Source organism: Petaurus breviceps, unplaced genomic scaffold (assembly GCF_028583685.1).
Source record: "Petaurus breviceps papuanus isolate PSGF00001 unplaced genomic scaffold, PetGlider_PUasm1.0 90515, whole genome shotgun sequence".
NCBI lineage: Eukaryota > Metazoa > Chordata > Mammalia > Diprotodontia > Petauridae > Petaurus > Petaurus breviceps.
The window spans coordinates 1,641,917-1,666,081 of NW_027187269.1; the positions used below are offsets into that span (position 1 = coordinate 1,641,917).

Below are 24,165 nucleotides of genomic sequence, written 5' to 3' on the forward strand. Positions count from 1 at the left end.
TCCAGCTTCCTGGCTTTCCTATCAATATCCTCTTCCTGTTTCTCTATTCTAGGCCTATGTTATTTTTCTTTAAAAAAAAGTTTCCAAAACTGTAGGAGAGGGATCTGTAGTATATAACCCTGAGAATACTACAAAAAAGTGCAATGTTTTTCATCTTGGATCCTGTGTCCCTAGCAATGAACAAGTGCCAAAAATCCATTTAGAAACTAAAGCCAACATGTATCCTTGTATGACTTAACTGCCGATAAACAGTTTGGGGTTTAATCATAACAAGAAAGAGCAAATGGATACTGATCCTCTGCTTAACATTTAACAAATATAATCTCCATCCCATGCTGTGCTAGACATTCCCAGTCTTATTCATATATATATATATATAGATTCATTGCCATCCTCCAGGGACATGAAGTTTTTGTTGTTTAGAATCTTGGTGGTATTTAGTGATGCTTGCTACCGTAAAAGCCATGAGCTTGTTCCAGTGCAACCACGCACATACTCTCTTTCTCCTCAGAGAGAGAAAACTGGGTTGGATTAGGAAAACCAACTGAGATCTTCTCCCTGGGCCAATTTGACAGCCAGACTGTTTGAAAAGGGATCTCCCTGCCTTTCCTACTCACAGCCCACCTTGGGCCTAAGCTTAGGATGAAGGTGGGCATACAGGATTGACTCTGGTCCAAAGCAAAGTCAAGAGGGTCAGCCTGACCATGGGTTATACCTGATTTAAGTGATACTGAAAATGCTTGAGAAAGCCCATATGAGACTTATTCTGAGATCTGGATTGCTAGTTTTATGTAGGGTTTAGACACATTGTGAGAAAATTGGCAGAGGATTAGGCCTGTACTCAGAAAGACCTGATCTCAAAGGCTGACTACCACTTAACTAGCCATGTTACCCTGGGCAAATTACTTAACCTTTGTCTCAGACAACTCCCTTGGACTCATCTATCATGACACAGACATGTTGTCCCCTGAATTCATGGAAAGAAATCTCACACAAAGGGTTCTTCCATGCCAATGAGCAACATGCCATAGCATAGTGGCTAAAGCTATGGTTTTGGAGTCAGGCAGTTCAAGTCCTTACTCAGACACTTACTAGTTGTATAGCCCTGGGAAAGTCATTTAACATCTTATGGCCTTAGTTTCCTCATTTGTAAAATGAGAAGGCAGAACTAGATGATGTCTCAGGTTTTTTCTAGTTCTAAATCTATGATGCTATGAAAAAAAAATAATATTGCCTTTATATGTTCAAGTATGTGGAGTCTTCATTTTTTAAAAAACATTTGGTGTTAAGTAACTTGCCCAAGGTTACAAGGCCAGTTTTTTTGTGTGGGTGTTAAATATCTGAGGCCAGAATGGATCCTGGGTCCTCCCAACTCCAGGGCTGGCACTCTTACTCCTAGCCACCTAGCCACACCAAGTCTGGATCTTTATCTAGCAATAGGATTCAGAGTTTATAGGCAAATGATGATGAAACAGACTTTGTTCAGTATATCCAAACTAAGTCTTGTGACAACCATTTGTTATTCTGTAGCTGGTCAAGTAATTTCATCTCTCTAGGTCTCAGATTTCTCATCTGCAAAAGGAGGGGATGATTGTCCTAAATGACCTCTGAGTTCTCATCCTATTCTAACATTCTATTTTCTTTTTTTTTTTTTTGCCTTTTTGGAAGATAATTGGGGTTAAGTAACTTGCCCAAGGTTACACAGCTAGTTTTTTTGTGTGGGTGTTAAGTGTCTGAGGCTGTAACCCAACTCAGGTCCTCCTGACTCCGGGACTGGTGCTTTACTCCCTGCCCCACCTAGCCACTCCCCTAGGTAATTTTCAATCCAAGGACTATCAGGTATTTCGCCATATAGATTAAATTAAGTAGACGAATATATTTAGGGGAAAAAAAGAATGGAGTCCATTTCTGAATAACTAAACTTGTTTTTTTTTAATGATTGAGAATATGACACATGGGAAAAACCAAGCTAAAAATGCCTATTGTACTGATATGCAAATGGATGTACAACCAATAGTGCTGGCCCATCAGTACGGGTCTTGGATAGGCACCATTCATGATAATGAACTGAACCCAGAATTGAATAGGAAGATGAAAGGGGGATGGATTGCATTTGGAATATTGGACAGTACTCTAAATATCTTTTTAAAACAACAATACATATTTAAAATTTTTAATACTTTATTTCTTCCCAATACATGTAAAAACAATTTTAGTTTTTGTTTTTTACAACTTTGAGTTCTAAATTCTTTCCCTCCCTCCCTTGCCTCCCCCCAACTGATGAGGCAAGCAATTTTAATCCATCTTTTTCTCATCAATATTCTTCTAATGATGCTGAATGGTTGCATTTCATGGAATACTCCAGTCTCTAAAAAATTAAGGCTGTGGATTGCCTAAAGGGAGATGGAGATTTACAGGGTGGGAGTAAGTAGACCTTAGTACATTACTGATAAAAAAATTGCATGGGGCAAGTTTCATGAAGGCCATCCTCAGATAGATTATAATCAGAAAAGGCAGTAGATTGGTTATGTAGTGAGGAGAGATGACTGATGGAAAGACAATGTGTTCCTTTTGATAATCATGCAATATCAAGATTAAGGAAGACTCCCAGTGTGTTGGGTAGATCCTCTGTAGAGCATTTACTAAAGACATAGGTATAGGTACACAAAATGAGAGAGCATGGATGCATTCCCATTGTCATCATTGAAGACAGTACCAACAAGGATGGAATCAGAGACCCATTAAAACAATGAAGTATTGACAACATAATTTAATTATCTGTTATATTTTGTATAACATATAAGTCAAACTCAAGAATAAACCAATCAGTGGAACTGGAGATTCAGCTATGACATAGTAGGAAAAGCACTGGGGTCAGTGAACCTAGCTGAGTTCAGATTCCACCTGGGATGCTTACTGCATGAACAAGATATTTCTTTCAACATGAAGCATGGAAGGAAATAGGAATAATGCTAAAGGTAAAGAGAAAATGAAGATAAAATTATCCCTCTCATCTCTGATAAATTAAATACTGTAATCATATATATAGTATTTTCTGTGGCATATTAGAAACTTGATACAAAACCAATAAAAGGAAAAAGACCTAGAATAGAAATTTTGGTTCTTTTTTATGATTAAGAAAATGACACATAGGAAAAACTGATGCAAGCATCATTTTACAGATGAGGAAACTGAGTTCCAGGTAGGGAGAAAATGGTATAACTAAACTCACACAGATGATAAACATAAAAGGCAACAGCTTCTCTCCTTTGCCATGAACCACACCTGGTGGATTGCAGCCAGCATCCCAAGTGGTTGGACAAATACATTTCCCTAGATGGGGGAGAGGGTTGTCTTTCCTGGGCTTCTTCTTATCATGTTATTTAGCTGTATCAACAAGTAAGCCTTGTTTTAAATGGCAAGTCTTGGGTGCTGGCAAGGGAAAACAAAGGAAATGTTAAATCATCATTCATCATTCTCTCCAAAATGGATGACTTTGTTCTTATTGCCTTGGTTCATCCACGGTTAGGCTGGCCCAAAAAGTAAAGACTTCTTCTTTGGATGTAATTCCTAACGAGAGCCAAAAGCCACCACAGAGTTATTTAAGAACAAGGAGAGGGCAGTTTGTTGGAGACTCCATACACATACAGGACAGCTGAGTGGTGCAGTGGATAGAATGCCAAGCCTAGAGTCCAGAAGACCTTAGGTCAAATCGAAACTCACTCACTAGCTATGCAATCCTGGGCAAGCTGTTTAATCTCTGTTTCAGTTTCCTCATCTGTAAAATCGGGATAATAAAAGCACCAACCTCCTAGAATTGTTATAAGGATCGAGTGAGATAATAATAGTAATACACTTAGCACAGTACTGGCATATAGTAAATGCTATATAAATTTGTTGTTATTATTATTTTTATCATAGACCAGCTTTGAGAGATTCCAAGAAAAAGGGAATAAAGGCCTTCCTTTAGATAAACATACTGATGCTCCTCCTTTTTTCTTCCTTTCCCTCCCTTCTCCTTAAGTTATTCTTGACAACTGACCAGCCTCTGCCTGAACACTTCTGGTGATGAGAAACACCATACTACATCAAGGTAGTGATCCCATTCCATTCCACAAAAAATTTTGGTTATTAGAAAGGTGTTCCTTATAATGAAAAGGTTGGGTTTTTTTTTTAATATAAAATCCTGCCCCCCCCCCTGTAATTTCTAGCCCCTGGTCCCAGTTTTGCCTCTTAGAGCAACAAAGAAGAAATCTACTACCTCTTTTACCTGTGTGGGTCCTTTTGTAAAATATCTTGCATTGTAGATAAGGAATAAAATAACATAAGAGTATTACTGGAGGAAAGATAAGAGAGTAATGAAAGGAAGGGAGGGGAAGGCCAACAGTCACAGGAGAAGGGAAGAGTAGGCAACAAAATGGGAAGGGAGTCTCTGAGGTAGGGTTGTACCTGTGGCGGTCTATGTTTCTGCTCCTGGGAAGCTCCCTCTTCTCGGTCCTTACTCTGCCATAGTCTGTGCAAAAGACTGTAAGTAAAGGAGAGATAACTTTCTTAAAAGAGAAGATAGGCCAAGCACACACACAGTTTACTCTTAAAGTTCAAAAAATTTGCAAACAAATCCCAGGTCAGACTGACCCAAGTTTTCAAATGTTTGCTTTACAGAGAGCCATCACCCTGCTTCCTTGGTTTCTGTTTAGGCCACTTTTATACAATAGAATCCAAATAGAATCAACACTGAAATTTTAGCAAAACAATCCTTGTTGCTTCAATAATCTTTTACTTTTAGCATTTTTTATGAGGTCATTTGAGTAATTCCCTTCAAAGAGGCCTGATAGGTCAATTGTCTACCCTAGGTTTTAAAGTGAAGAATGAGACAGAGGTAGGAAGGACCTATCTGTATTTGAAAATTATACTCTGTGCATGTGACTCTTTATACTCAAATACATGTGATATTCATTTGAAAGGTCAACCCATTTACTTAGTGCATTAACCACAATGAAGAGGCAGCCCAAAGCCAGAAGACAGACTAGTGCCACTGAGGGTACCTTCCTCTTCCCCAGCTCCACCACTGTTGTCCCATTGCCCAATTTCCACCAGGCACAGGCCACCCACTGGACCCCTACATCCCACCTCTACTGGAGGTACCACAGAGCCCCATTCATTTCTCACCTTTGGACCCACTATCCTCCTGGTTGAAAACCATCTAATCTGTCATTGCTTCACAAAATCCTTAGGGCCTTGTCATCTGCCCTATTTCTTTCCTTGCCAAAACCTAGACTTGGCCTCTCCCTCTGCCATGAACATGCACTTCTTTGCAAAGGTGGGGAACTATGGGAATAGGAATAGGAAAGTCATGTATAATGGACTCTTTCACCTTTATACTCAGATGCCCTCAGTCTGGGTCCTCTTAAATTTCCTCTCCCCACCAGATGCTATGGGCAGCTAGGTGGCACACAGGAAGTTAGGTGGTGGTGTGGATAGAGCACTGGGCTTAAAATCAGGAAGACTCATCTTCCTAAGTTCAAATGTGGTCTCAGACATTTACTAGATGTGTGACTGTTTGCCTCAGTTCTTCATTTATAAAATGAGCTACAAAGGGAAACAGCAAACCACTCCAGTATCTTTGCCAAAAAAAAAACAAAAACAAAAATGGGATTACAAAGTCAGACATGACTGAGACGACCCAACAGCAACTAAATGCTCTCTTTTCTCATTCAAAGGTACCAGGTGTTCAATATGGTACCATCCAGATGTGGCTTCTTTCAAGAATCTGACATCACTGTTCCCAAAAGCCTGAATAGCTTCATGGAAAGGGCACCAGATCCAGTGTATATTCATTCTTTCCTACTAGGAACTGTAGCTTAGGGAAGCTTAGGGAACTGGTTTCCACCCACTATCATAATACTCCAAATCCCCGGTTTGGGCTTGCTTTTTTGGTTCTATTTTTTCTTTATAAATCAAAGGAAACATAGGATCCTACATAAATTCCTTTAGAAAACTGCTAAGGACCCAATAGGTATTCCAGTGAAAGCATTCTATGTGTTCTTTTAGAGCGTGGGGGTTAATCAGTAACTACAGAAAGATGTGAGCCCTCTTCAAATCAGATTCAAAACCATTCCACTTTCAGAGACTTTTTATAACAGTGCCACCATGATTTCACTAGTATGAAAGTTCTCTCTGCTGGTACAACTCAATCGATCCATGCCTGATAAAAAATAATTTAAAAAATACGTGATTCCTTGCCCCCAATAGTTCTAGCTCTATTGATCTAGAGTTAGAAGGAACCCAAGAGGCCATCTGGTTCACCCCCTTAATTTTACAGATAAGGAAACTGAGGCCCAAGAAGATTAAATAATCTGGTCAAGGTCAAGTGACAAGTCTCAGAGGTGGGGTTTGAATACAGGTCCTTTGACTCCAAAGCCAGTACTCTTTTGGCCCTAGAAATAGTAGCATCAAACAAAGAATTTGGGGGCTTCAGAAATATGTTTGGTGGTATATAGAGAACCAACTGCAACAAGCTAATCAAAAGTTAGTTTGTTAGTTGCCCATTTAGAGCATAAGCCTTTGGGATCACAGAGTCCTAGAGATTTCTAAGGTAGAAATGGAATTTTTTTCAGACTTCCTTATTGTATCTTTGTATGACTTATGTTATGGCTTGGTAGTTCTAGAAGGTTCATCTGCTATCTTGGATTAAATTGGACCATAAACTTTGCCCTCAAGTCCCCAGAGAAATTATTCTTAAACTTTTTGTTTGTTGTGGATCCATATGAGAACCTGACAAAACCTATAGACCCCTTCCGAGAGCAATGTTTTAAATATATAAAGTAATGCATACAGGAATACAAAGGAAACCAAAGGTTAATGAAAATAAAATGCAATTTTTTTTCTCATCCAATTTCATGGACCCCCTGAAATCTATCTATGGACCCTAGGGGGCTCCATGTTAATAATCCTTACTCTATATAGAGACACGTAGGTAACTCAATATCCATGAAGTTCAAGGATGGGGATTTTTTTTTTAGACCTTTCCAATTTTTTTTGAGGGAGCCTACAATCTGGTTCTACCATTTATTAATATGTTATGAGAAAGTCAACCAGGATGGTCAGAGGAATGAAAACAGTAGCATGCGTGGGTAGATTGAAGGAACTGGGAATCTTTAGCCTAGAAAGAAAAGACTCATGGAAGCATGATTAATGTATCTGAAAGTCTTTCATATAGAATATGAAGTGTTCTGCCTGTCTTCCAAGGACAGAGAAGAAAAATGGGTGGAGACAGTTTTCAGAGTGAGATTTTGGCAAGATATGAAACTGTCCAAAAGTAGAAAGGGCTGCCCCAGAAGTAATAAATTCCCTATCACTGGAGGTCTTCAAGAAGAGATTGGAGGACTACTTGTCAAAGATATTATGGAGACCATTCCTTTGGAGGTACTGGTTATAAGAGATGATTTTTGAGGGCTCCTCCAACTTTGAGACCACATAATTCTCATCTTCCACATTCAAGGAGAATTTGACCAGTCTTAGCATCTGAGTGCCTGTTGCCTTAGATTTTTTTTTTGCTAAGTGAAATATAGTCCTAAGCAACAATTTATCTCATGATTAGGCAAAGCATGTAAAATTCTTGCACTAGGCTACTGTTGTTGTTGTTCAAAGGTTAGTATTATTTATGACCCAATAATAAAGGATCTATGTATGAACATGCCCTCTAGCAAGCCATAATTTTAGGCAGTGACCCAAAGTTCTCACCCATAGCCTTGCCAGCTACTTTGTACCTGCCCAGCCCTGTATGTAATCCCTAAATCAATTTCACCCCTTCATCATTTTATCCAGAAAAATCAGTATCCATGTGTGAGATGCTATAAATAAACCCTTTGGCCTAGCAGAGAAAATATATCCTGACCCCTTTTGAGAATCTGGTCCATCCCTACCACAATGATGTGCCCTGGAGTGAGATCCCCCATGCTCTAGCCTTAACTTCTTCATTGGTTCATCCTAGTTATAACAAGTATAGATATGTAAACAGTGGCCAAAGCTAATGTGAACAGAGCAGTTGACTCAGATTTAGTATAGAGTACATCAAGGAAACAAAAGAACCATTGGAACTGGGGAAAGCTCTCCTTTTTCTCTGTCATTTTCTTATGGGGGGCGGGGAGAGGGGCAGGAAAATCTCTCATAGTCTCTAAATAGTTCATAAGCATAGACTACAGAAAATGTATGTTCCCATTTTCTGGGGAATGGAGGAAGCCAAAATGGGGCAGGAATATGGGATATAATGATGCCTAATTAAGCCTCTGTGAGCTTGAGCAAGTAATTTTACTTTCCCAAGTCTCAGTTTCTTCATCTATAAAATGAAAGGGTTGGACTAGATGATCTCTTATGTCCCTTCCTGCTCTCAATCCATAATCCTAGGCTCTAGAGAATGGTTGCTGTGTCTGACCTTTACTGAAGATATGAGCTTTCATTTTAAACCAAAAATTTAGCTTTCTCCTTGGGGAAATGATTCAGTTCTTTGCCTACGTAGCCTGGTAAATTCAGTCTTGGGAAAACTGTCCTGCAGTCAAAGAGCAGCAGGTACCACTGATGCCCTGAAGACCAACTCAATTATCTTTTTCATCCATCAGAAAGTTCATAAGTCTCTGACTTTCACCACACCCCAGAGCTTGGTCTTTACCAATCTGTCAACCTGGGCAGAATCTCCTCAATTGCGGATAAGAGAAACATTATATAACCTATTATATAAAGCAAATGTTTGATTCCATAAGCCTGGAACATCAATATAATCAATGTGGATTAAAATAAATTTGACTGGAGACTTTCAATAAAAATTAAAGAATGCCAATGATGATGCATACTTTTATACTGTAATAATAGTAATATAGGGATAGGGACTGGACCTGTAATTTCATTCTAATAGACAACTCTCTCTACCAATGCAATTTAGGTCTTAGGAAGTATCCTAGAGCACAGGGAGAATGGTTAAGTGACTTGCCTAGGTTCACACAGTCAGGGACTTGAATTCAATTCTTCCCAGCTTCAAAGACTTCTCTCCACCTGCTATACCTTGGTGTCTCTCTAATAATAATTTTTTATTTCAAAAAAGTTTTACATATATTACTTCAATCAAGCATACGATAACTCTCTTAGGCAAGTCATGCAAATATCATTCTTATCCTCTTTTGTCAGATGAGTAAACTGAGGTACAGGGAGGTGAGAAGCAAATTACCCAAGTATAATATCATTACATACAAATCCACTGAGTTATTAATAATGTTTAAAGTTGAGTGGGCAATTGAGAGGCCACAGATTCTGAAACCCATCAACCAGGTTAGAAAAGAAGATAGAAAAGTCATTCCCTGCTCCAAAATGGGACCCAAATTACCTGGAAACTGCAGTTTGAACATCGTAAGCATAATTTTGACTGGGAGAATGAGTGGCATCTGACCTGCAGGAACCCATCAGTACGGAATGAAGAAAGACTCTGATTCACAAGCTAACTCAGTTCCTCTTAAGATGGGATTTACTTGAGACTGAAGCAAAAACTGAGTTGATATGACATGCCTGAGAGGGACTCTGCTAAGGTTCCAGTAACATTTTCTCAAACAAAATCATTTACAAGATATACAACATTTTCTCTAAAGAAAAATACTGCTGCAGAATCTGGGCTTATCTGAGGTCATGTATCCAATGATGAGGCAGAGGGAGATATTTTGCTCCATCCCATAAAACTTGTGCCTACCCATGATTTACTTCCCACTGGACTTTGAGACATATGGGGAAGCTTTTGGAGCTTCAGCATTCATTTCTTGAGAGATGCCAAAAGGCTGGTTCTGAGATCTCAGAGTAAATGTGTGCTGAGGAAACTTTGGGATTCAATTTCATTTATTCTGAAGATCATGATTTTTCTTTTCCAGAGCAATTATGTTTTATCCTGCAAAGTGTGTTTCTGGACTGAGAATACCATAGGTCTGTGGGAGGAGTGAGATCTGAGAGAAGGGAGAGGATTTAACTTGTTAGAGTTTCAGAAACCTGTTACTAGTCTGTGGTGAGGCTTTAGGCTGAGGCCAATTCCCTGATCCTTGACATCTTTGAAGGGAAACTCTGCTTAGTGATATAGAAAGTAAGGGGAGAGGTGGCTAGGTAGTGCAGTGAATAGAACACCAGCTCTGGAGTCAGGAGGATTTGAGTAAAAATCCAGCCTCAGACACTTAACTCACACTAGCCGTGTGATCTTGGACAAGTCACTTAACCCAGTCGCCCTGCCTTCCCCCTACAAAAAAAAAGCAAAATTTTAAAAAATTTAAAAAAGAAAGGGGGGAAAAAAAGAAAGTAAGGGAATTTGCTTTTCACATTCACCTCTGTACAAGTGAAGAATTGAGCCTTTTGCTTCTCCAGAGGTTGCCTTGCTGGGCAGAGAAAATCTAGAAATGAAAAACTGAACGCATTCATTCCCAATGATTCTTTTGGAGTAAGCTCAGTTTTTATAAATGCAATCAATCAATTAAAGTGCTTTCAATTTTTTTCAGAAGAATTACAGGCTTTAAAGCTAGAAGAGACTTGGAAGAGTACCTAGATCAGGGTGGGGAATCTGCAAGGTTCCCCTTTTCTTAAGGGGATTTGTTCTGTGAAGTTTGAATTCAGTCAAAGGGCCTCACTTGATGACCTCGAGGCCACAAGTTCCCCAGCCCTGTTCTAGAATAATCTCTTCTTTTTATAGATGAGGAAAGTGAGTAGCCGAAAGGTTAGGTGATTGGGACAGCTAGGTGGTGCAGTGAATAGAGCACTGGCTCTGGAGACAGGAGGACCTGAGTTCAAATCCAGCCTCAGACACTTAACACAAAAAAAGAAAAAGAAAAGAAAAGAAAAATAAAAGAAAGGTTAGGTGACTTACCCAAATTCAGCTAGCAAATTGCAAAGCCATGATTCAAACCCAGACTCTTTGACTACCACAGCAGTAAACTTGCAGCTAGTAAATTGCAAATCCATGATCCAAACCCAGATTCTTTGACTCTGGGCAGCAAGGTTGTGCCGTGAATAGAGTACCTAGCCTAGAATCATGAAGACTTATCTTCATGAGTTCAAATCCTCAGAAACTCACCAGCTGTGTGACCCTGGGCAAATCACTTAACTATATTTTCCTCAGTTTCTCATCTGTATAATCAGTTGAAGAAGAATATGACAAAACACTCCAACACTCCAGTATCTTCACCAAGAGAACCCCAAATAGGGTCATGAAGAGTTGGACATGACTAAACAACTCAATGCCCTCTCAACTATTCCATAAGAAGGATATCCTTCATGTTTTTATCCAGTAATTTTTTTAAAAAAGTAATATCTGTTTAGACTTTTATACATAGGATGTGGAACACTAGATGGGCAATTAAAATAACAAATAGAACATCAAGAAAGATTGATTTCAAATTCAAGGTACATCTTATTGGCCAGATTACTTTTATCTAGCAAATCCATTTTCATAATATTTTGGAGTCTGAGTACTTTTTATGTTACAGATGGGTCAAACCCAATCAGGCCTTAGTTATCTAATAACTATTAACCTGATAAAATTCAGCTAGATAAATGCAAAACAACATGTTACATGATGAATCACAGAGCAAACAGCAGCCTGCATAATGAATAGCAATATTGCCATCAAGAAGTAAATAGCTCCTAAAATAGGTAGGCAGGAAAACTGGAAAGGCTTAACTGGAGAAACATTTTATGAAACTATCCAAATACTCATAATACAATGACTTAATGAAATGGAACATTTTTGAACAAGAGTCCAGAAAAAAAAAAATAGAATGTTCTCGTCTAATAGGAATCAGTGTGTGTATAATGAATAGCAAGATGAAAAAGAACACTCCTTTTCTTTTTTCCACAGGGGGAAGGAAAAGGATGATGAGTGAAAAGGGTTCCTATAAAAATGAGCAGCAGAACTGACCCAAACATCATTTGCAAGAATATTCCAAAGCCAAAAACCCTGAAATGGGAATGTCAGAACTGATTTCTTGCTGAATTTCAGTACATTTACATGTTGGGTTAAGAAATCACTGTGTCTCGAGTATAGTTCCTTTCCTCTGACACTTAGACCAGTGTAGACATGATTGGGCTTAATTACATCCCCTGATCATTTTTGAAGAGCAGGTTTCCATTTCCAGCTAGTGGGCTGGAAGATGGTGGACTAGTTCTGAGCTTTTGTCAGATGTAATCACACTCCAAGGATGCTTCAGGCCTGTGCCAGTTACAGTTTTAATCCTCATGAGCTTTCTGCCAATTCGTTCCCAGATAGGGTATAGGACACAAACCTTATTTACAATTTCAGATTCATTTTTTAATTAAGACTGCATGGAAGCTTCTCTAACATTATGGGCCTGACAAGCAAAATCTATTGGCTTGGGGGTTTTGGATTTTTTTTTCAAATTTTGTGAGAGATTTTATTATTAAAAGGAAAATGAAAAAGGATTAGTATATCTTCACCAGTTAACCTGGACTATCCTCAGCTGCTCTGTCAGAAGCTGAGGGCTCATCTGTTCACCATTCATTCCTCTCTGCTAATTACATTAACTTGATTTTTGCCAAAAAGCCAAGAAGCCTGGTTTGCTTTTATTCATTATATGGGCAATAGAAAATGTGAGAATGTTGACAAGTCAAGGGTGAGAGAGTTTTCAGAAAAATATTTTAAAAAACCTTCATGGGCAAATTTTCGAAGCATGAAGAAGCATGCAAAGAGAAAGGATTGAGTGACCAGGCCATTACAAAAACTCTTCTTGAATTTTTTTTCAAATGTACAGCTACTATCACCATCTTGTACAAAAAATAGAGGCTTCTAAGCAGGAGAGGCAGCTGTGTGGTCTGGAACTGCCTCTCAAGTTAGTTTTTCAATGATAACCTGTTATGAATATTCTCTCTTCCAATGATATGCTTGTCTTCATACAAACTCTTCAGCCTGTGATTTAAGGATCTCCACCAGCTAACTCTCACATTTTGGCGTGGTTGATGGAAGCATATGATCACAGAACCAGGGCTGAAATTATCTCAAAGGCCATTTTGTACAAAATTTTACAGATTTATCTGCTTGCTTTACAGATGAGGAGACTAGGGCTCAGGGAGGATAGGTGACTTGTCTAATGTCACAGAGATAATAACCATGGGAGGTGAGATTTCAACCCAGGCCTAAGGTCCCTAGAGATAACTGAAGGAGTGAAAGAAGGAAAGAAATAAGCATTTTTTAAAGTGCCTACAATGTTCCAGGCCTCGTGCTAAGTGCTTTACAAATATCATCTCATTTAATCTTCACAACAATCCTGGGAGGTAGCTACTATTATGGTCCCCATTTTACTGTAGAGAAAAGGAGGCAGTAGAGGTTAAGCGACTTGCTTAAGGGTATATAGTTAGTGTTTGAGGCTGGATTTGAACTCAAATCTTCCTAACTCCAGACCCAATGTCTATCCACTGGACCACTTAGCTTCCTATAGTCTGGAATTCCCTCTGAAGCTCATAGATTGGACCACAATAGGTCCCATCCCAAGCTCCATTTAATGGCTTTATTTTGGGCCTTCTTGGCTTAGAGTGAATGTCAATGGCAACTGTTTCTCTTTGAAACTGCAACACTGAGAGTCTTCCTCTCCCAGTTTGATTTTTTTTTTCTAATTAAAGGGGCCAACACTTGACTCACTTCTTAAAGAGAATGAATGGGGGCGGCCAGGTAGCACGAGTAAGAGCACTGGCTCCAGTGTCGGGATGACCTGGGGATCAAATCTGGCCTCAGATACTCAGCACCACACCCAGAAATAACTGGCCCGTGTAATCTTGAGCAAGTTACTTAACCCCGATTGCTTAAAAAAAAAAATGAATGGGCATTACCTCACTCTAAGTGAGTACCTGCAGAGGCCTTAGCCTTAAAGGGTCTCCCATTGCATCCTGGGTCATCTCCGGTCATCCTGATGAATATCTGGTCACTGGACTCAGATGGCTCTGCAGGCGAAAGTGAGGCTGGTAACCTTGCACAGCCCTCACTCAAATCAAAGTCAGCTGCAAGTCATGTCATCATTTCCCTGATGCCATGGTCCTCTTCGAAAATGAAGGACAAACACAACAACCTAGGTGCCATGATATAGTAGAAACAATCAGAAGACCTGGGTTTGACTCTTGCCTCTGTTATTTACCACTTTTATGTTATTTTTCAGTGTCCAACTCTTCATGACCTCTTTTTGGGCTTTTCTTGGTAAAGATATTAGATATTTCCTTCTCCAGCTTATTTTACAGATGAGTAAACTGAAGCAAACAAAGTTAAGTGACTTACCCAGGATCATGCAGCTAATGTCTAGGGTCAGATTTCAACTCATGTCTTCTTGATTCCAGGCCCAGCACTCATAATCTATCCATCACACTATCTAGCTGCCCTTTACTACTTGTATGACCTTGGTCAGATCACTATTCTCTTTGGGGCCTCCATTTTCTCCTTTGTTAAATGAGGAACCTAGACTAAATGACCTACCTCTAAGATTCCTTCTAGAGCTAACATTTTGGTTGTACTTTTCCAGTCTTATTTCATATTATTCCCCTTCACACTCTCTGAATTCCAACCAAAATAACAGACTAGCAGTGCCTAAACTCTAGCCATTTTCTGCTCCAGTCATTTATACATGTTGTCTCACAAGCCTCAAACATGTTCCCTCATCCTCTGGGTTGAAATCCTCTTCCTGCCTTCAGGGCTCAGCTCAGGTGGTACTTTGACCATGAAGTAATCCCTGATCTACCTAGAGTAGCTAAAATAATTTCTTCCCTCCTTAAATTTTCTGTTACCATTTTGTCTGGGTCTCTTCTTCACCTCCATCAAATGCATCCTTATGTCAGTTTTTTTTTTTTAACTGTCTACAATTCATTACCAAAATTATGCCTCCAGGGAAGAAATTATATCATTTATCATCTTTGTTGCTCCAGAAACTAGCCCATTGCCTAGGACATAGTAGATGCTGATGAGGTACAGGCTCTGGGAACCCCCTTGAACTCTGATTGAATCTTCCCACATAAGGCATTTTCCTGAGGCCATAAGCCTTTCATTATAGCTAGGCCCAAATCTCTTACTCTTACTAGCCTAGCCCTCCATTGTCCACCTACTTCCCACCCTTGAGCCTATCAAAATGTCTATACCCAAATCAACTGTTACACCCTTGAACTGGGCTAGCCCACCATTGTCTGTCTCTCCAGGTAGCCTCCAGCAACTTCACTCATTTACTGGAGTCTGACATCATTAACTACCCTCCCCAAACTCATTACTGGAATCTGACCTCATCTGACTCCTCCTGAAGACCCTTCTCAAACTCCTCCTCTAGACCACCCATAGACTCCTCCCACAACCTTTCTGTATATAAGACCCCATCTGTTTCCATATGGTGTGAGAGTGCCATAGAATTTTCTAGCACAAGCCTTACAAATACCGAGACTCCTTAAGAGTCTACCCAATAATGGTGAACTTTTAATAAACTTTGCTTTTCTTTGGCTGAGAGAAGACTTGAGTCTAATTCATTCAGCAGGACCCAGTGTGTTGGTATTTTGGGGTCTTGAGCACCCCTAGCCTAAACCTCATCATTTTATGATGACCCTCTCATTTTTATGGTTCCCTAACCAATGACTGTCTACAGATGTTTAATCAGAGTTTGTTGAATTGAATCATAGAATTGCACAATTGCAAAGAACCTTAGATTGGGAGTGAGTTAACTACTTCAGGTTGTAATTTGTTATTGGTAGAATGAAGTGGTTGGATGCGATCATAGGCTCATAGATTTAGGGATGGAATAATCTCCTATGACTGCCTCATTCTGAAGATGTTGTTATTGTTTGTCCTTCATTCTTGAAGGGCAATGATATCATGAGAAAAGCCTAGAAAGGTAAAAATGATTTGCCCAGGATTGCACAAGTAGCAACTGGCAGAACTAGAATTCAAATACAGCTCCTGACTCAAAATCTCATCTGAGTCACATAATTCTCAACTGTGAAAACTTGGGAACTCTGATCAAGACAACTTTAAAGGACCCATGATGAAAAATACTGTCCACCTCAGAGAGAGAAAGATCTAATTAACTCTAAGTGAAGATTGAAGCATACTTTAAATTTTTTTCTTTATTTTTCTTGAAGTTTTTTTTGCCTACATTTTCTTTTGCAACATTGCTAATATGGAAATATGTTTTGCATGACTTCACATGTATAATTGATATTAAATTGCTTACTTTGTCAAGGAAGGGGGAGAAGTAGATGAGAGGGAGGAATTTAGACCTCAAAAAAATTTTAAATGATATTTTTAAAAAATTATGTGTAATTGGGAAATATTTAACAGAATAAATAAAAACATTTTTAAAATCACGTGATTCTCATGATTTTATATCACCCAATCCCCAAATATAAATATAAACTACAACATCCCTAGCAAATAGCCATTCAGTTCCTTCTGGAGAATCTCCACTGACCAGGAACTCCCTGCTTCCTAAAGCATCACATCTCATTTGGGGCATCTCTGTTAGAAAATTCTCCTTATATTGAGACAGGATTCTTTATTCTTTTAACTTAAACCTAGCAATCTTACTTTAGCATGGTGTCAAACTTGAATAGAAATCCTTGAAGGCTCACACAGTTTTGCCAGTGTGGAGAGACCACTAGTTTGACACCTCCGTGACTACTTATGTTTGTCATTATGTTAATGAGTTTTTTCAAACTACATTTTAATTTGTAATGAAGAGGAATAAAAGATGGAATTAAGGAGATGTTTTATAGAAAGGGGATACTGGCTAGTCATGTTATTATATATATATATATATATATTTTATATATTCATGTGTATGTATAGGTAAGGAGAGAGGGAGAGAGAGAGAGAGAGAGAGAGAGAGAGAGAGAGAGAGACAGACAGACAGACAGACAGACAGACAGACAGACAGACAGACCCAAACGTGCTTGGTCTATGAGATGACCCCTGCTACAAGTAAAATGGGAGTAGGGTTGGATACTCAGTTGGTCTCTAAAGTTCTTTCTAGCAATGATTCTATACCTCTATGATCTTCTGCCACCCTAAGGCAATATGCCTGATAGGATGGGCAATGATTGCATCACCCTTGAAAAAGGGTGGACAGGTTTGGGCAAAACATGAACATTTGACTTCAGTCTCTATCAAGAAATCTGAGAACAGAAATGTGCTGGCATACATCACATAGGTTAATTTAAAATTTAATAACCCATTTCGCCATCAACATCAATCATCATTCCATCTGCCTGATTCATAGAAGGGATAAATATTAGCCTTATTTAAGAGATAGGAGAACAGATAAGCTAAGTGACTAGACCAAGGTCACACAGCAAACCATTGGTGGAATGTAGAAAAATAATTTTTGTTTTTCATGATTCTAATTATTGGACAATTACTCCAGGAACCATTTTATTTTTCATTGTCTCTAACTTAAAGAAAAATGATTATTTTGTAAACAGTTTATTCTATATGGAGGAGAGAAGGCATTTAAGAAAAAGAATGACTCAAATATTTTTGTTGCAGCCACTATTTTCTTTTTAGAATGATGATCTTTCTTGTTTTTCAGATGGCCAGACACCTAGCTTGTATCATACCTTTGCTCAACTAAAAAGCACAGAAGCTTAAGAATATGGTGATAGTGAAGGCTTGAAGATAATTTATCTGACTTTTCTAGATAGTATTTCCAGCTCCATACACAGTGCCTAAGACATTAGACACTTTGTAAATAATAATGGCTAGCATTTATATTGCACTTTAAAGTTTGCTAAGTGCAAACCTTGATTCTTACAACTACCCTGCGAGGTAGGTACTTTTACCATTCTCATTTTACAGATATGAAAACTGAGGCTGAAGTTTGGCAGGGGTTGGGGGAATGAAGAAAGGGAGAGAGAGAGAAAAGGAGGGAGAAAGGAAGGAAGGAAGGAAGGAAGGAAGGAAGGAAGGAAGGAAGGAAGGAAGGAAGGAAGGAAGGAAGGAAGGAAGGAAGGAAGGAAGGAAGGAAGGAAGGAAGGAAGGAAGGAAGGAAGGAAGGAAGGAGGGAAGGAGGGAAGGAAGGAGGGAAGGTGGGAAGGAAGGAGGGAAGGTGGGAAGGAAGGGAAGGAGAAAGGGAGAGAGGGAAGGAGGGAGGGAAGGTGGGAAGGAAGGAGGGAAGGAAGGGAGGAAGAAAGGGAAGAAGAAAGGGAGGAAGGAAGAGAGGAAGGAAGAATGAATCAGATTCCACTTTTCTTAAACATGTCTTCCCTGAAGCATTTAATTGTGATCAACTACAAAAGATTGTACGGGAAGATGAGGGATAAAGTGAGTTACTAATATCAATGCTAACAATTTAGCTTGCTTATAGACAGACTCCTACTTCCTCTGCAAAGGCCAGGGGAGATCCAGGGTTGGGGTTGTTACTAGAGGCTAAACTGCAGACATCTCCATAGGACTTTGCCTACCATGCCAACAGAAACTCCAGAAAGCTCATCCCACCCCTGGACTACGTCTCATACTGGAAGTACCCTCCCACCCCCACCACCACAGCCCATACCCCCACCTGAGGTATTCCCTGAGACTGGCTGATTCTTCTCCTCTATGTCTTCATTCCTCCAAAGAACCTTGTCTACTTTGCCCCTCCCCTCTTTATGTGTTTCTTCCCCCAATAGAATGTAATGGCTGAGCACAGGCACTGTCTTTCTGATTGTATTTGTATTCCCCATTCTTAGCACTGTACCTGATTCATAGTAAGCACTTAATAAATGTGTGTTTGCTGACCCCAACTGATCAACTGTATGTTGATACCTAAATACACATGATATTTGCTGATACTCATGTTTTTAGCATTTGTAGCCAGAGATGTTATCTAGGAGTGTTATTCTAATTAAAACCTAATTAGCCACTCAACATATTCCTTAATCCTGAGGGCATGTCCTGTGTCACTCTTTATAAAGTCAAGAAAATTATGTTTCATCTTTGTATTTCTCTCAGTGACTAGTATAGTGCTTTGTACCTCAATGTGAAATTGAATGTTTGATTGAATCAGAAACTTTGTACTTCAATGGATCTCTGATCTCATTGATGTAGGTAGTCTCTCCATTGGTATAGGTGACAACTTATGCATGCCTTTCTGTGTGACTGTGATAGTAATGGCATTTAAAGATTCCCCTGTATTGGCTTGGTTTTCAAATTGATTGTGTTAAAACCCAGAGCTTGTTAATCCCACCTGTGGGATGGACTTGTTGATGTGAAAAGAAAGTCCTGAACTGGGAGGAGCTGGTGACATAGATTTGGAGAGACAAGGGAGAGGCAGAAGAACTTTTTGGAAGCAGCACCTCGTGGAGACAGAGAGAGAGACTGAGAGAATTGCTGAGTGCCACTTTGAATTGCCCTGGACTTTTGAGACCTGCCCCCTGAGCTGCCAAGGACTGAGGAGACATGGCTGTTTTGCTGGTACTTTGTCTGTCTGTTTTGACATTCTTTTGCCAGATTTGTCCACTGGTGAAAGACAGTCCTGTTGTTGAAGAAGTCCTGGAACCTGGCTTTTGGTCAAGAAGCCCTGAGACTGTCCTGCAGACAGAGAGTGAATACTGTCCACTGGTGAAGGACAGTGCTGTTGTTGCAGGGGTCTGGAGACTGTCCTGCAGACAGAGTGAATATTGTCCACTGGTGAAGGACAGTGCTGTTGTTGCAGGGGTCTGGGAACCTTTCTGTTGGTTCAGAAGTCCTGAAGAAGGATTTTCTTGTTTTATGTTTACAGAAATCCTGGGAGATGGTTTTGCTAATGTTTTCAGGGGTTCTAGGACTTTTCTGCAGACAGAGGATGGATTGATGAAGGGACTGGCAATGTATCTTGTGGCCTTGCTAAGCCTTGTCTCCCCAGGAACTAAGATTGCTGAGAACTTGCCTCCTGTCAAGATGAAGAAAAGACCTCCATTTGGGTATTAAGTGCTGTGCTTAAACTTGATGTAACTGTGGGGTAGATTCAATTGTGATCCAGGGGTGGGGAACTTTTGACCTTTTTGTGTTCTATGGTTGAAAAATGAATGTACTTTACTTATGTTTTTAAACTAATCTTCATTTGAGAAGAGGGGCTTTGTGGTGGACTAAATGAAGGCATAGCCTAGGGGTGGAGTAGTATTTAGAACAGGGACTTTGTAATTGATTGAATGATTGGAAGGTCCTGGGGTGGGGTAGTACTTGGAGATTATTTAATCACACTTAGTAAATGCTGTATTTTGAATGATGTCATGTTTGGATCTTCTCTGTTCTTGGTTTGTCACTGAATAAAATGGAGAGCACCTATGCTGGTATTCTGAACCTTGGGAAGTTGCCTTTCCTTGGCATTACATTACAGTGACTCTTGTCCATATCTATCCATAAGTCTTCCATAAAGGACCCACCCAACATGCTGAAGAGGTTACCCACGAAGAGGGTTAGGGTTGCTCTGGAGACCCCCAAAATACCAACCTGCCAAATGAATTCGACTCAAGCCTTCTCTCAGCCAAAGAAAAATAAAGTTTATTAAAAGTTCGCTTGTATTAGACACAGAGGAAGTCCTTGCTAGGTCATTCTCGGGTGCTCTCACTCTTCTATGGTGTTCTCACCCACATGGCATTCTATGGTGCTCTCACAAACATGAAGACAAGACAGTGTCTTATATACAGAAGGTTGTGGGAGGAATCTAGGGATAGTCTAGGGGAGGAGGGTCTTCAGGAGGAGTTAATGAGGTCAATGAGTGATTAAGGGTGGGAAGTAGCTGGAGACTACAGACAATGGTGGGCTAAGCCACTTCAAGGGTAGATTGATAAGTAGATGAACAATGGAGGGCTAGGCTAGTAACTAGGCTAGAGTTAGTAGTTAGTAATTAGGTTAGAGGTCTGGGCCCAGCCATAATTTTATTGCCTTATGAAAATTCTTATTGCCTCATGCAAATGCCTCATCAAATGGGATGATTTAATCAAGCTTCCAAGGGAGCTTCCCAGAGCCAGTACCTCAAGGACTCAAGGGGAGCTCTAGGGGGCTCCCAGGGCCCATACCTCATCAATACTAGAGGGCCTTTATTTGAAATCAAGCAAGATCTTTCTTTGAAGTTGGAAAAGTTCTGAAGAATGTGCATAGTTTCTCATTCTTAGCCTAATGTCAATCATATTTATATGAATAAAAATGTCTAACTCACTGAAGGACTTCAGTTAAAACTATTTAAAAAATCAGAATTCTTTTGCTATTGATATTTGATTTAAAAATAAATATTAAAGAAATCAAACTGTAAATATTGTTATCAATTTTGCCATGTGTAATAGGAATGTAAATTTGGAAGATCTTCCCTGCCCCTAGGCTAAAGTACACCTGGAGCCTGGGGTGGGAGGCTTGTTTTTCAGTAGATACTTCTTGATTGGCCAGTGAGTCAATAAGGTTGTTACATTCTCTGAGCCAGGAGAAGGCTATATAAGCCCTGATGTATAGCTTTGTTTTGGGGCTCACTTTGAGAAATGTTCTGTGGTTTGATCTGGATTCTGGGAAGCCATTGTCCAGAGGGCCCCCCCCTCCCCCCTCCTTTGAAAAACCCAGATGTTGAAACCCAGATGTTGATTGGGTATGGATGTAATGGTTGGACAGTTTGGAAATCTGTCTACTTGTTCTGTTTCTGTCTTGATAATTCTGTCTGTATATTCTGAAGTTTCGGGTGCTGACCTCTTTCCCCTGAACTAGGTAAATGATACATGTTTGACTGATTAAAGTAAGCTTGTTAACCCATTTTGAGTTGCTTTCCTTTATCAAAGCAGATCCAAGAACCTGTATTGGCAGACGTCCCTGGGGACGCTGGGGTGCTTGCTGCTACACCATGGAAGAAATGGACTATTTGACACACTTCTTTCCACACTATCTGCACCTATGCCAGCCAATGATATCTCTCTTCTTTGGAGGGGCAACTTGGGAAAGATTGGTTTTTGTGGTTTTCTCATTTCTTTTATTTTTTTGATTTAATTTTATTTTCAAATTAAGATTCCACTTTTCTCTTTCCCCTTCCCTGTCCCTCCTGTCTCCCTTCCTCACTGAGAAAGCAAGAAAAATAAACCCTTGTTTCAAACACATATAGTCAACAAAACTGATTGCCACATTGGCCATATCCTCCCCCCAAAAAAAGGTTCAATTCGCACTCTGAGTCCATCACTTATCAGGAGTTGGGCAGCATGATTAATCATGAATGCTTTGGAATTGTGGTTGGTCAAGCACAATGATGTATTTTTTTTAATATTTTACTTTTTCCAACTACATGTAAAAAAAATTAACATTTTTTTTTAAATTTGAGTTCCAAATTCTCTCCCTCCCATTCTTTCCTTTCACTTCATTGAGAAGGTATGCAATTTGATATAAGTTATGATATAGGATCTGGGAACCTCCTTGAATCTTCCCACTTTATGAGGCATTTGCCTGAGGCCATAAGTCTTTCATTGTCACTAGGCACAAATCTGTTACTCTTTGTTTTTTTTAAGAAATTGGGGTTAAGTAACTTTCTCAAGGTTACATGGCCAGTTATTTTGTGTGGGTGCCAAATATCTGAGGCCGGAACTGATGCCGGCTCTCCCCAACACCCAGACACCAAGGCCAGCGCTCTTACTCACTGAGGGGTGGCGCACCCCCACCAAATCTGTTACTCTTAACCTAGCCTAGTCCTCCATTGTCCAGTTACTTCCCATCCTTGATCCTATCAAAATATCTATACTCAAATCTATTACCCTAGTAGTAGCCTAGCCCTCTGTCTGTCATCTCCACGTAGCCTTCAGTTATTTCCCACCCTTAATCCCATTCCTGCAGTCTGACCTCCATCCCTCCTTAGACTCTTCTTCAAGATCCTCTCCAAACTCTTCCTCTGGACCACCCCTAGATCTCTCCCACAATCTTTCTATATATAAGATGCAACTCGCTTCCATGAAGGCACAGAAGTTCAATCTAGCTCAGACTCAGTCTGTTTCAGATTGTTCTGGCACACTTGTCGATACAAATGTCACAAATACTTAGGCTCCTTAAGAGTCTACCCATTATGGTGAATCTTTAATAAACTTTGTTTTACTTTGACTGAGGGAAGGCTTGAGTCCAATTCATTCAGCAGGACCTGCCCAGCATGTTGATATTTTGGGGTGTTGGGTAGCCCTAAACCCCAAACCTCAATAATTATACATGTGAAGAGGGTAACTACTAAGAGGGTTAGGGTTGCTCTGGAGACCCCAAAATACCAAAACACCAGGTCCTGCTGAATGAATTAGACTCAACTCTTCTCAGCCAAAGAAAAGTAAAATTTATTAAAAGTTCACTTGCATTAGATACAGAGTAAGTCTGTGCTAGGTCATTCTGTGGTGGTCTCACTCTTCTGTGGCATTCTGTGGCGCTCTCACTCACATGGTGTGAGATGGGGTCTTATATACAGAAGGTTGTGGGAGGAATCTAGGGGTGGTCTAGAGGAGGAGTTTGGGGAGGGTCTTCAGGAGGAGTTAATGAGGTTAGTGAGTGATTAAGGTATAATGGGAATGTAAATTTAAAGATCTTCCCTGCCCCTAGGCTAAAGTGCACCTGGAGCCTGGGGTGGGAGGCTTGTTTTTCAGTAGATACTTCTCGATTGGCCAGTGAGTCAATAAGGTTGTTACATTCTCTGAGCCAGGAGAAGGCTATATAAGCCCTGATGTGTACCTTTGTTTTGGGGCTCACTTTGAGAAGTGTTCTGTGATTTGATCTGGATTCTGGGAAGCCGTTGTTCAGAGCCCCCCACACCCCACCCCCTTTGAAAAACCCAGATGTTGAAACCCAGATGTTGATTGGGTATGGATGTAATGGTTGGACAGTTTGGAAAGCTGTCTACTTGATCTGTTTCTGTCTTGATAATTCTGCCTGTATACTTTGAAGTTCAGGGTGCTGACCTTTTTCCCCTGAATGAGGTAAACGATATATGTTTGACTGATTAAAGTAAGCTTGTTATCCCATTTTGAGTTCCTTTCCTTTATCAAAGCAGATCCAAGAACCTGTGGTGTCAGCAAACCCTGAGGAGCTTGGGGTGGCTTGCTGCTACATAAGGGTGGAAGGTAGATGAACAATGGAGGGCTAGGCTAGTAACTAGACTAGTAGTTAGCAATTAGTAAAATGCCTCATCAAATGAGACAATTCAATCAAGAGTCCAAGGGAGG

The 24,165-nt window shown here is 39.9% G+C and overlaps 1 long non-coding RNA gene across 2 annotated transcripts in view; it reads right to left on the reverse strand.

Annotated features, from left to right (window-relative positions):
• The window catches only part of LOC138142035 (uncharacterized), a 58,357-nt gene extending 39,726 nt beyond the window's left edge, over window positions 1-18,631 (reverse strand). Inside the window, exons 1-3 of one of the 2 annotated variants that reach the window (XR_011163326.1) lie at window positions 18,546-18,613; window positions 13,876-14,093; window positions 4,450-4,525 (exon numbers count right to left, since the gene is read on the reverse strand). This is a non-coding gene — a long non-coding RNA (uncharacterized lncRNA). Of the gene's footprint in view, window positions 1-4,449; window positions 4,526-13,875; window positions 14,094-18,545 lie in introns of both variants that reach the window. The other variant, XR_011163325.1, reaches the window with a different exon arrangement.
• Window positions 18,632-24,165: the final 5,534 nt, after the last annotated feature.